Source organism: Pinus tabuliformis, chromosome 8, assembly GCF_031772625.1.
Source record: "Pinus tabuliformis cultivar Carrire ecotype Pingquan chromosome 8, CPIR1, whole genome shotgun sequence".
In the NCBI taxonomy this organism is placed as follows: domain Eukaryota; kingdom Viridiplantae; phylum Streptophyta; class Pinopsida; order Pinales; family Pinaceae; genus Pinus; species Pinus tabuliformis.
The window spans coordinates 1,773,229,174-1,773,242,119 of NC_142294.1; the positions used below are offsets into that span (position 1 = coordinate 1,773,229,174).

General features: G+C 35.9%; 1 pseudogene; it reads right to left on the reverse strand.

The window, feature by feature from the left end:
* The window catches only part of LOC149243259 (PI-PLC X domain-containing protein At5g67130-like), a 68,228-nt pseudogene extending 55,769 nt beyond the window's left edge, over nucleotides 1–12,459 (reverse strand).
* Between the last annotated feature and the right edge of the window lie 487 nt (nucleotides 12,460–12,946).

The window sequence follows — 12,946 nt, forward strand, 5'->3', positions numbered from 1 at the left end:
AGCTAAGATAAGTGGCGTGGAATCTAAGGTAAATGGCGTGGAATCTAAGATAAAGGGAATGGAAGCTAAGATGGATGGCATGGAAGCTAAGATTGACGCTAAAATTGATGGCATGGAAGCTAAGATTGACGCTAAAATTGATGGCATAGATGATAAGATGGATGAATTGAAGAAGTTGCTACAAGAAAGGGTCACTAATGGTGAAAAGGTAGTAAAGGAAACTCATGATGAGAACAAAAGAAATGTTAATCATGATTCCATAGACTCTAATGTTGGATCGAAGACTCACCATGTTCCAAAAATCGATATGAGGAAGTTTGATGGCAAGGATCCCGCCACATGGATATTACAGATGGAGCAATTCTTCGATCTCAATAATGTGCAAAACACACAAAAGGTACGTATGGCAACTTTATATTTGGAACCAAATCAGTTTGTATGGTATCAATGGCTTTGTTCTCGTAAACAATTTATCACTTGGGCAATTTTTACGGAAGAATTGATAGCACATTATGAGGATACAAAAAGCAACACTTTTTTTAGCCAATTGATAAGTCTCAAACAAAAGGGTTCAATAATGGAGCACATTGAGGAGTTCCAAAAATTGAACATAAGGGTAAAAGATATTCCAGAGGAGCATAGGATTGATGTGTTCATAGGGTCTTTAAAGGATAATATCCAACATGATGTGCGCCTTTGGGAACCTGATTCATTAGAGAAGGCATTCAGGTTAGCAAGAAAAATGGAAAGCAAAATTATGGCAACTAGGAAGCATACCATTCACAACTATAAAGATGGAAGTGTTGTTGCCCATAGTCTTCCACAACCTACAAGGTTGACACCACAACAATTGGAAGAAAAAAGAGCAAAAGGGCTTTGTTACAATTGTGATAGCAAATACACAAAAGGTCATAAGTGTGCTGAGAAGAAATTATTCTACATAGATTGTGAAGAGGAAGAAGAAAAGGAGCAAGAAAGGTCAAAAGAAGAGGATATATTCCAGGAACAAAGCCTAGATGAAGAACAAATAAATCCGACCATATCTTGTAATGCATTGGCAGGAATTACCACTCCTCAAACCATCAAGATAGAAGGACAAATCAAGAAGAAAAAGGTAATAGTGTTGATTGATTCAGGAAGCACCCACAATTTTATTCATTGTAGGGTAGCAAAAGAATTGAATTGCTTCCTATATCCAGCACCAGAGTGTCAAGTGATGATTGCAAATGGAGGAACAATAAATTGCTCTGGAAAGTGCCATAATATCAAGCTATCCATGGGAGAATATGTATTGACTAGCCCAATGCTTTCCATTCCAATGGGAGGTGCTGATGTTGTACTAGGAGTCCAATGGCTACAATCCTTGGGTACAATAGCTTTTAATTTTCAAGAACTTTTCATGAAATTTTCTGTGGAAGGAAAGGAAGTTGAATTAAGGGGTATTGCAGGGAAACCAGGAAAGATAATCAGCTCTAATGGTATGACAAAGCTTCTAAAAAAGGAGCAAAGAGGTGTAATTGCACAATTATGTTCGCTAGATGTTTCCACATTAGAATCATCTATTTCTCCAGATCTCCAAAAAGTCCTGGACAATCATTCCAAGGTATTTGAGACTCCCAAAGGTCTCCCACCTATGCGTGATCATGATCATGCTATTCATCTGATTCCAGGAAGTGTTCCTCCAAACATCAGGCCGTACAGATATCCCTATGTCCAAAAAAGTGAAATTGAACGTATGGTTGCAGAAATGCTAGAGGCTGGTATAATTCAACCGAGTCAAAGTTCTTTCTCTGCTCCAGTAGTATTGGTGCACAAGAAGGATGGATCATGGCGCATGTGTCCGGATTATAGGGAGCTCAACAAGCTCACTATTAAAGATAAGTTCCCCATTCCTGTCATTGATGAATTACTGGATGAATTGCATGGATCAATTTACTTCACCAAGTTGGATCTTCGTTCAGGATATCATCAAATCAGAATGAAGATTGAAGACATTCCGAAAACAGCATTTAGAACTCATGAGGGTCATTATGAATTTTTGGTCATGCCTTTTGGCCTTACCAATGCACCTTCAACATTTCAAGGTTTGATGAATTCAATTTTCAAACCATTCCTTAGAAAATTTGTGTTAGTATTTTTTGATGATATACTAATCTACAGCAAGTCTTGGAAGGATCATGTTGAACATGTTGACAGGGTGCTACAACTATTGGAAGAGAAACAATTATATGCAAAAAGATCCAAATGTTTCTTTGGAGTCCAGGAGGTGGAATATTTGGGTCATATTGTATCTCATGAAGGAGTTAAGGTAGACCCTAGCAAAATTAAAGCCATTAAGGAATGGAAAATCCCCACATCCATAAAGCATCTGCGAGGATTTCTTGGGTTGACAGGGTATTATCGCAAGTTTGTTAAGAATTATGGGAGAATAGCAGCACCTCTAACAACATTATTGAAGAAAGATGCATTTTCATGGACTCCGGAAGCAACAAAGGCCTTTGAACATCTTAAAGAGGCAATGTGCCAAGCACCGGTCTTAGCTACACCGGACTTCACAAAAACCTTTATTGTGGAATGTGATGCTTCAGGAAATGGAATTGGTGCTGTTCTAATGCAAGATGAAAGACCCATTGCTTTTGAAAGTCGTCCAATCAAGGGAAAGTTTTTAAGAAAAGCTATTTATGAGAAGGAAATGTTGGCAATACTCCATGCACTTAAGAAATGGCGACCCTACCTAATGGGAAGACACTTCAAGGTAAAAACAGATCATGATAGCCTTAAATACTTTTTAGAACAAAGATTATCCTCTGAAGAGCAACAAAAGTGGGTCACAAAGATGTTGGGTTATGACTTTGAAATCATCTACAAAAAAGGGAAGCAAAATGTGGTGGCAGATGCACTCTCAAGAAAGGATGAGGATGTGGAAGCATTGTTGTGCGCCATTTCTATTATCCAACCAGATTGGATAAACGAAGCAAGGGAGGAATGGAAGAATGACGAAGAAGTGTGGGCACTTATTCGAAAGCTACAACAAGATTCCAGTACGTCTGATACATTTAGCTGGAAAAATGATTCGTTATGGTACAAAGATCGCTTATACCTCTGTAAGAATTCCCAGCTAAAACAAAAGATTCTTATGGAATTGCACACTTCTCCCTTAGGAGGGCACTCTAGATTTTTAAAAACTTACCACAGGGTTAAGAAGGAATTTTTTTGGGATGGCCTTAAATCAGATATTAAAAAGTTTGTTGCAGAATGTTTGGTTTGCCAGCAAAATAAAGTTCAAACAATTAAGACGCCGGTCTATTACAACCTTTATCCATTCCAAGCCAACGTTGGGAGGAGGTTTCAATGGATTTTATCATAGGTTTACCCAAGTCTGAGGGAAAGAGTGTCATCATGGTGGTAGTTGACAGACTTACCAAGTATGCACACTTTTGTGCATTATCACATCCATTTAAAGCCAGTACAGTTTCTACTGCATTTATGGAAACAATTCAAAAGCTACATGGAAACCCAAAGATTATTGTAAGTGACAGAGATCCCATTTTCACTGGAAATTTTTGGACAGAATTATTTTCTTGTCTTGGTACTCAGTTAGCTCATAGCTCATCTTATCATCCTCAATCTGATGGGCAAACTGAGATAGTAAACAAATGTTTGGAAGGATATCTTCGTTGCTTTGTATCTGATAAACAGACACAATGGGTCAAATGGTTGCCTCTGGCTGAATGGTGGTATAACACTTCCTTCCATACAGCAACAAAAATGACCCCATTTATGGCACTTTATGGGTATCAACCACCATCCATCACATCATATTTAAGAGAAAATTCTAAGGTTCAGGCAGTGGAACATCACATCGAACATCAACAACAAGTCCTCCAACTCTTAAAGGATAACCTCGTGTTGGCACAGAATAGAATGAAACAACAGGCAGATCAACATCGCAGTGAAAGAAGTTTTGATGTAGGTGATTGGGTATTCCTACGGCTACAACCATATAAGCAAATGTCCCTCAAGCAAGCTAAGAAGGATAATAAATTATCACCAAAGTATTATGGTCCGTACAAGGTGTTGCAAAAGATTGGTACTATGGCATACAAATTGGAGCTTCCTGCAGCTTCTCGATTGCACCCAGTTTTCCATGTTTCATGTTTAAAGAAGGTTATAGGCGACAAGCTCCCAGTTCAAACAATATTGCCAGAACTTGACGAGGAAGGAAAAATTATATTGGAACCGGAAGCAGTCACAGAAACAAGAACTCGACAGCTACGAAATCGATCAATTTCAGAGTATCTTATCAAGTGGAAGAACTTATCCGCTGAAGATTCCACATGGGAGGATGAGAATTTTATGCAGAAGTATCCAGAACTACTCAAGCGTTGAGGACAACACTTTTTTGAAGGAGAGGGGCATGTTGGGTCCCTATAATACTAGTGATTACCCCATTACTATTGTAGTTATACCCCTTATTTATATTGTTGTACCCATGTAGTGCCCATATTGTTACTATTGTGCCCCATAGAATCCCTCTATTGTTATTTTTGTGCCTATAATATTATTGTTAGGTCGGCTTTGATTATATTGTGACCCTTAGACTCCTATATATAGAAAGGAGGTTTTTCATTTGTATCATCCAAGAATTGTTCATTTATGTAATGTAAAGGAGGTTGCCCCCTCGAAGAGGCTGAATTCTAAGGCGTGGATCTCTCTTTTCTATCTTTTTGTGAGCTGGTTTCATAACAGGTTAATACTCACAGGATTAAGGATTAAGCAAAGTTTATAAGGGTTGAATAGGATTCCACTAGAAAGGTTAATTAAGGTTTTGACTATTGGATAGTTATTTAAACATTTCCGCATGAGGTTTAATTAAAAAGCCAAAAGCATTTATTTGTGAAGGTTTGACTAGGCAGGGAAATTAAAATTCCTCGGAAAAAATAGATTATGCATTTTATATGCATACTATGGGTAAAGTCAGCTTAGGCTAGCATCATTTGGTATCAGAGAAAAATAAGGAAATTCTGTGTTATGTTTTAAAGATGTGTATGCAGGCAAGAGGAGATCAGGTTATTTGAATCTGATAAGTAGAAGGCATGACATAAGATGAGAGTAAGTGATACTCTTAAGAAGAGATTGCAGAAGCATAAAGAAAACACAGTGATGTTTGTTTTCTTGAGGAAAATGGAGATTCACTCAAATGTGAAGAGTGGATAGAGACTGCTTGTGAAGTCATATAGGTACTATTTTATTTAACTCTGGTTTGAGTTTTGCAGGTTAAAGATAGAGTAAAGATTGATAGAAGCAGACAGACAAAGAAAGTTGTATATGTTCTAAAGAACAAAGTGAATGAAAGACTGGAAAAACAAGTGGCAGTGAACCTGAAGAATCCAACTGAAGGTTGGACAGAGTAGACAAAAGTGTTCTCAGAAGGAAGCTAAGCAGTAAGCTTTTGAAAGCTTTGAATGATCTTTGGGTTAAATGTCATTTATATGTAGGTGACAACAATTAGTGAAGCATCTCAACAAGAAGATCACAGCATGAAGAGCAGTGATGAAGGAAGCCAATAAAGGTTTATGAGAGAGAGTGGCAGAACCTAGTATTTCATTTGTGTTTGAAATACAAGAGGACAGTTGTGTTCTCAAAAGTGCAGATGAGTTGAAGTCTAGAGCATGGAGTGCTCATATGGTTCCATAGGAGAGAACTAGAGAGATGCCAAAAGACTGAGCTCAGAGGAGAGAAGCTTAGTGAGGTATCATGCAGCAGGGAGGACTTGCTGTTGCAAAGACTTGTGCAGCTCATAGTGAGTGAGTGAGGAACTCATAGAGATGGAGAAGGAGATAACTACTGATAGTCATAACAGAGATAATAGAGGTTCTGAGGAAGACCACAATAGAAGAAAGGTGAAGAAAGAGGATTCCAAGGTAAATGACAAGAGAATGAGTCAAGAGGAACTTGACAAAGAGATTGTTGAGATGAAAGAACAACTCAATGTATTAAGGATGATACTTGAGGAAAGCCAAAGATTAGGATGGGTCTTGAAGAAAAAGCCAATGAAGTGGTCTAAGCTACAAAGAAGGCTACAATAGAGGCAAGTGAAGGGGCTAATGGAAGAACTCAGAGAAGCTGAGTTGGAAATGGAAGTGTCCATTTGTGAAGCAAAACAGGGTGAATTTCTCAATGAAGAAGAAGGAATTATTGATGATTTTCTGAACAATTGGACAAATGTAGATCAACAGGAGGATGTAAAACCTTGTATGTTTCAATCTAATAATTTTGATGTGATTATAGGTTTTGTGAAGGATGAGAAATATTTTGAAGTTGTCAAAAGTATGGAAGAGTATATTTTAGAAGATGAAAACTCTAAAGTAAAGAAGGATGGATAATTTCTCTTAAATGAGAAAAACAGTGAATTATTGCAGCAGAAATAATTTAGTAGTACATTGATGTTTGAAGCTGTGACAACACAGGAACAATTTCTTGTGATATAAGGAGATGAAATTCAATCTGAAGAGCTTATATGTGAAGCAACAGTTGAGACTATTGAACCTTGTAATTTTCAAACTGATAATTTGTGTATATATGCAGGAATCATAAGTAATGATGAAGTACTTATGAAGTGTCATAAAGAAATTGAATTGCGGAAGTATTTGCTGGAAAATTCATAGTATGACAGTATGATTGTAGAGGAAGGAGTTCATTACAGTGGACAAGAGTAGAAAGACATCATTGAAGCAAATGGTGTGGTGGAGAGACTAACTGATAGTCTTGAGAATACTTTAGAGAATTCTTTAGAGAAGTTGAGTCAGTATACCGATGTGCTGATAGAGGAGGATAAATCAGAGCAGCATACTGATGTGTTGCCAAAAGAAGAAGAGGCACAGAGGCCTTATGCTTTTTATTTTAATAATTATTTTGTGAGTGCATGTTTTGTTGCAAATCCTGGAGGAAATTTGGCACAGATGAGCAGCCTAGTAAAAATGATGGAAGAAAAGGATTCTGTGGAAGTATTTAATCCATGGAATAGAGATATTCAATTGCTAGAAAGAATGTTGGAAAGTCAAGATTCAATTCAGAGAGAGAGAATCATGAAAGAGGATAAGGATAAAAGGGAAGTAAGAGTAAGAATTTGACAACTTCAAAGAGGGGATAATGAACAATAGTTTGAAGAGTTAGTGGATAGCAGCAACAAACTGAAACAAAGAGAAAGAAATAGCAGTAAGTGGTAGAGTATGGACCAACCCAAGGATATGCTGGATACAGAGATTGAAGAATTATGGAAATTAATGATAAAGCAGACCTCATGGAGGATATTGACAACATGAGGAAGTGTGATCAATCAGAATTTGAATGTGATTGACAAGGAGAGGAAGATGAAATAGAAGACAACAAACATACAACAACAACAAAGGTGTAGAGCATTCAAACAGTTACAAACTAAAGTTTGGGACCCTAGAGGTTTTCTATCAACATGTCAAGACACATGATCAGGAGATATGAATGTTTCTACCTTGGGAGTCTGATGCAGGAGCATTCAGACTCAGAAAAATCATTGTATTTTAGTAGACATAGCAGATCTTGTGTTTTAAGGAAGTTAGTTTCCTAAGTGTTAAATTAATGTAATTATCTAGGATTTTGAGTGATTTTAATGAGAATAGGAATTAATTAAGTATTGTGAGGCATATTTGTAAATGTTCTTGAATGTTTGAGAACATGAGAGATTTAGGATAGTTGAAAGATTTGAGAATCAGATGTAAACCTTGGATTAGAAATATGTTTTATGATTTGTGGATTAAAGAGGATCCTTATGGATAAAGAAGAGATTTTAGTATTTTTGTTGAGAAGTTTATGGATCTAAACTAGGAATTGGTTATAGAATCCTTATGTATAAATGTAAGCCTAAAAGGCATAGAAAGGGGTTAGATAGTTAGCTAACTAGGAATTAGTTCGAGAGTTAGATAGCTTTGATTGTAAGCCTATAGGAAGGTAGGAAAACAAAGGCCACTGATTAGAAAATCAAGCCAGAGTGAGAGAGACGCTTATCTAAATATTTATTTATCAATACAGAGAATTCGATTCCTGAATTGTGTGGTGTGTATTGATTAATGGAGTTATGAGTTGTGTATGAATTAGTGTAATTCTTCATAGTATATGTATGCAGGTGAAGCTCGAGTAGAAAATAGAGAAGTGGTGAAGTATGAATGATCGTGGTTTTATCGTTGAACCCATTTGAAGAATCACAATTGAAGTTCAAGAATGAGAGTGATTTAGAGTACACGGAGTAAGTCCAAGAGAGAGTTGTGGGGCAGAACAACGAAAGACCAGAACGTTGGAGAAACCCAAAACCATAGAAGAACAATGAGTAATGGCATAAACAAAGTAAAGGGAAGGACGAAGAAATGAAGTGACAATGCACAGGAGTCGTTGGATCTATAAGATCAACGGATGAGGTAGAGTGCGAGGGATGGCAAAAAGAAAAGTCGCACAACATAAAGTAAAAGAGATGAAAGGCTAAGATTAAGTCAAGTGTTAGCAGAAGGAGGAGCGATTTTTGTAAGTGGAAGTGGTTTTCACACGGCATCAAAACCGTAAGTGGTAAGTGAAAAACAGACCTGATAAGGTTTATGAAAAATATCTTAATTCAGTTGAAGTCCGGAGGTGATCGGACCGTCCGTTGAATTTGAGATCGGATGGATATCACATGCTAAGCAAGTGTGGACGAATCTTTGAAAAACAGGCCTGATGAGAGTTTATGCAGCTGGGTTAAATCCTGTTAAGATAAGATGATCAGGACCATCTATTGATGTACTGATCGGATGGTAATCGCACAGAAAAGTGTGTGCAACTTAATATTCTGAGCGGACCTGATGTGTTTATTAATGCAAGTTAAATTTGTTTAAGTTCTAGAGGATGAATGGAGATCGCACGATAGCCATTGATCTGGTGGAGTGAAATCAACGATGGAGGTTGAACACGATAAGGTGAGCATCGGTAAATGTGCCAAGGTCATGGATTGGCAGAAAGGTAAGGCTTATGTGTGGTTTATGGAGTATTTTTATTGTACGAGGAATAAAAGAAATAAAGCGGATTAAGGTATTAAAAGGTTAAGTCGAGTTTAACCAATTTTGAGACCATGGTGTGGTTAACATTGAGTTAAGCTGAGACAAGAGTTAAGAGGGTATGGTTAATACGCGCAGGATTAAAGATTAAACAAAGTTTATGAGGGTTGAATAAGATTTCACTGGAAAGGTTAATTAAGGTTTATACTATTGGATAGTTATTGAAACGTTTCTGCATGAGGTTTAATTAAGAAGCCAAAAGCCTTAATTTGTGAAGGTTTCACTAGGTAGGGGAATTAAAATTCCTGTGACAAAATAGATTATGCATTTTATATGCATACTGTGGGTAAAGTTAGCTTAGGCTGGCATCATTAAGGCATAATTGTATGGAATGATTATCTACATACTTCAATAAGTGTTAAAATTATGAATTTGAATAATCATGAAATATAAAAAGGGAGGTGTAGTATGGAATCATGTAGTTTCAGATTGAGAAAATCAATGAGATGAAATGAGTCACGACGCACCATAAACCTATAGTGATGGGCCATTTGGGTGCCCTAAGTCAACCTCCAATGTGGGTGACTATAGGGGCATGCCAATTTATTTTGAGGTTAAATCAAAGTTTATTCTAGAAGCACTCTTTCAAGCTACTTCATAATTTATTTATATATATCTCTATTAAATGAGGATGATAAATCACATAACTAGTATTCCCTAATTTGAAATGATATCAATTACTAATATTACTCGGTTTCTTAATAATGCATTCATGGTTTTCTAATTACTAGATGAAAATATTTACCAAAATCTTAATACCTAACAATAAATTGACATCAAAAAATACTAAATTGCATTTTGTATAGAAACCTTTTTTACAATAAGAAAAAAAATTAATACTAAAATATTATCTAAGAAACAGTTAAATTATTGTTATTTATCTCATTGATATATTTGTTCAATAGTGAGGAAGTACATGATCTTATGTAGTAACCTTGCCCTCCTTTTTCCACGAGAATGATGGCGAGAATTGCCATTATTTTTGGCTTGAAGGAATAGTTGTGGACTCAAGGGTGAAATTATCTTGTGATCAACCAATTCTTCTTTCATATAACAACTTCCCATCTTCTTAGGTTTTCTTGACTTAGCTTCTCAATTAAAATGGATTCTTCCCAAAGTTTGAGCTTTGTAGTAAATGCAAGAGAAATACCTTGTCTGACGCTTTGAGAGGAATACGCTGTCTAAAGCTCTGTAGTAAATTCTAGAGGAATACCCTATCTAGAGATCTGTAGTAAATGCAAGAGGAATACTTCTATTTTTCTTCGCAAACAAAATAAATCAGGCTTCCGTGCTTTATGTTTGAAGGAATAAACAGAAAATGGAATGTGTGATAACATTCCACAATGAATATAGGATGGTGTGAAAAGAAAAATAAAACAATGATCAGAAACTGATGTGAACACAATAATTTGAGTTTAACATGGAACAACAAAATTTAACCTCTATGTGAATGTCATAAAACCCACTAAGATTGAAGATTGGGGTTTGTATAATTCAGAAATCCAAACCCACTTTCCCTTTAGGACCATTGTTGTGAACATAAAAATAAAACAATGATCAAAAATAGATGTGAACATAAAAATCCTAGTTTAACATGGATCAATAAAATTTAACCTATGTGTGTATGTCGTAAAACCCATCGAGGTTAAAGATTGGTCTGTTCAAATTGAAAAAATGAAGTGTTAAATTGAACTTGAAAGAAATCCACTACTAAAAAATTAGCCCATCGGTTTCCCGTGGCCTCGTGACACATGCTCAGAATGTTTAATAGCGCATCGAAATTTTCTACATAGGCTTTGGGTACACTAAGTTGATCTGGGAACAAATTTTCAAGAACCAATGACTAGTATTTTGAGCTTAGATTCTTCAATTCAACACGATTAGTGTTGGATCCTAATACCAAACCAACATCCCCATCTACCAAAATAGCTTCTCATCAATCCCTCCCTATACATCATTAAAGGCGTGGGATAGGTTTTGTAAAACTTACATTAACTTTCCATGACACAGTTCCACTGATAAGCAATTACCTTTGATGCCTCTTTGGAAGATATTGAGGTGAATATTATAAGGAAGTATTTTTGCACGACCATGTCACTCACAGTGGGCCAATCACTTCCATATTTGGGAATGGCAAACACTAGGTACCAATACTTCATCAAATCAACTTTGGTGAAGACTTTGGTCAAACCTTTGGTAGCTTTGACATAGTCCTTGATGAATATGGTGATGATTTCAGAGGGATTGGCTGCTAGAAATGCCTCAATATTGTTCAATGTATTCACAGCTAGAATTTGTAACAGAACCATATTCCGAATAAAGAAAATATTTAAATATTGATTTAGTTAAATTTAAACAGGGTTAACAAAATATATGATCAGTTGTAATATATCAATGTATTTAATGCTTGACATGTCTAAGCCCAAATATCTTAAATGAAATATACATTAATATGAGTCAGACTGGTTTAACGTTAAATCCAAGGCTTTATTTTCACTGATTTCCATCAATATTATTGAACATTTGGGTAAATTCAAATATCCTGAATAATGTGGACCTCGAGGTATGGTGCATTGGTTTACTACTAAAAATATCACCCTAACAAGCTGAATAGAACTCCAAATGTGGAAAATTATGCCTGAATGTATTTAATTTAAATAATAAAAAATAAAAATTACAAGAGCTAATCAAGGGACTTGGGATTTTAACCTACAAAAGTTGTGAAATTGTAGCAATTGCCTGTGAAGGAATGGCATAAACAAACATCATTCTTGTAATCATACCTGTCCAACATTATCCCTCTAGAAATATTCTATAAAAGTTTCCCCAAATTAAATACCCTAATTACTTGAAGTCTCGACTAAATTCCCAACTATTCAAATACCCTAATTTCCCTGAAATATTTTACAAGCCATACATACATTTAAATAATATGTAATGTTAATTTCTTGGTTATTGTAAGTGAATCTTTGGACACCCATCTACGATTCTTCTCTAATGATTACATAAGAATTGCGGGTCATCAACCATGAGTATTTATTAAAAGATAGTCTGCCCACCTAAACAAAAATAAAAGAAAATGTTAATGATTTGCAAAGAAATTAAATGAAAATCAATCAGAATCTTTCAAAGTTGAGAATGCTTCCTTTAAAGTTGGATTTGTAGTATTAGTCTTGGTGCATCTATAACTCGAGTCACCCACTGAACTACACAATATGCATTGAAGGCCCATGACCCAGTCATTATCGTTTGTACAAATATCATAGACCCGTTGGGAAAAAAAGGGGGAAACAAATGAGAATACCCTCTTTGTCTTGATTGATTCTAAGATTATTACCATCAAAATAGCTAATGTGGGTTATGTGATATAATCCCACGACCTGACAACTCCCACTAGAACAAGTTGATCCTGCACCCCTCATGGGCAAGAGCATAATTGCAACCATGAACATGATAATGCATGATCTGCAAACACATGTTAGGATATTCTGACACATAGGAAATAATTAAGTACAACTTGTTCTAGTGTATACCTACGTAAAGTGTGTTTCTTTAGTATGTATTTTTCGTAACTTACAATCTAATGGTCATGATATGTTCTAGACATGAAGTGATCTAAAAATTCATTCTCTCCTTAGTATTACCAACACTTGATCTGTGTCTTAACACCTAATTGGTCCATGATATCTATTTAAAGAGCATGGAGGGTCATTTGTTAGGTGACCATTCATGAGAGAAGCTTATGTAAAATTTCTTTATTTGACATTAATAAATTTCCTGAAGTGGTCACGTTGGCTCAAGCCATGGACTGTTTCCCTCTTTGAGGG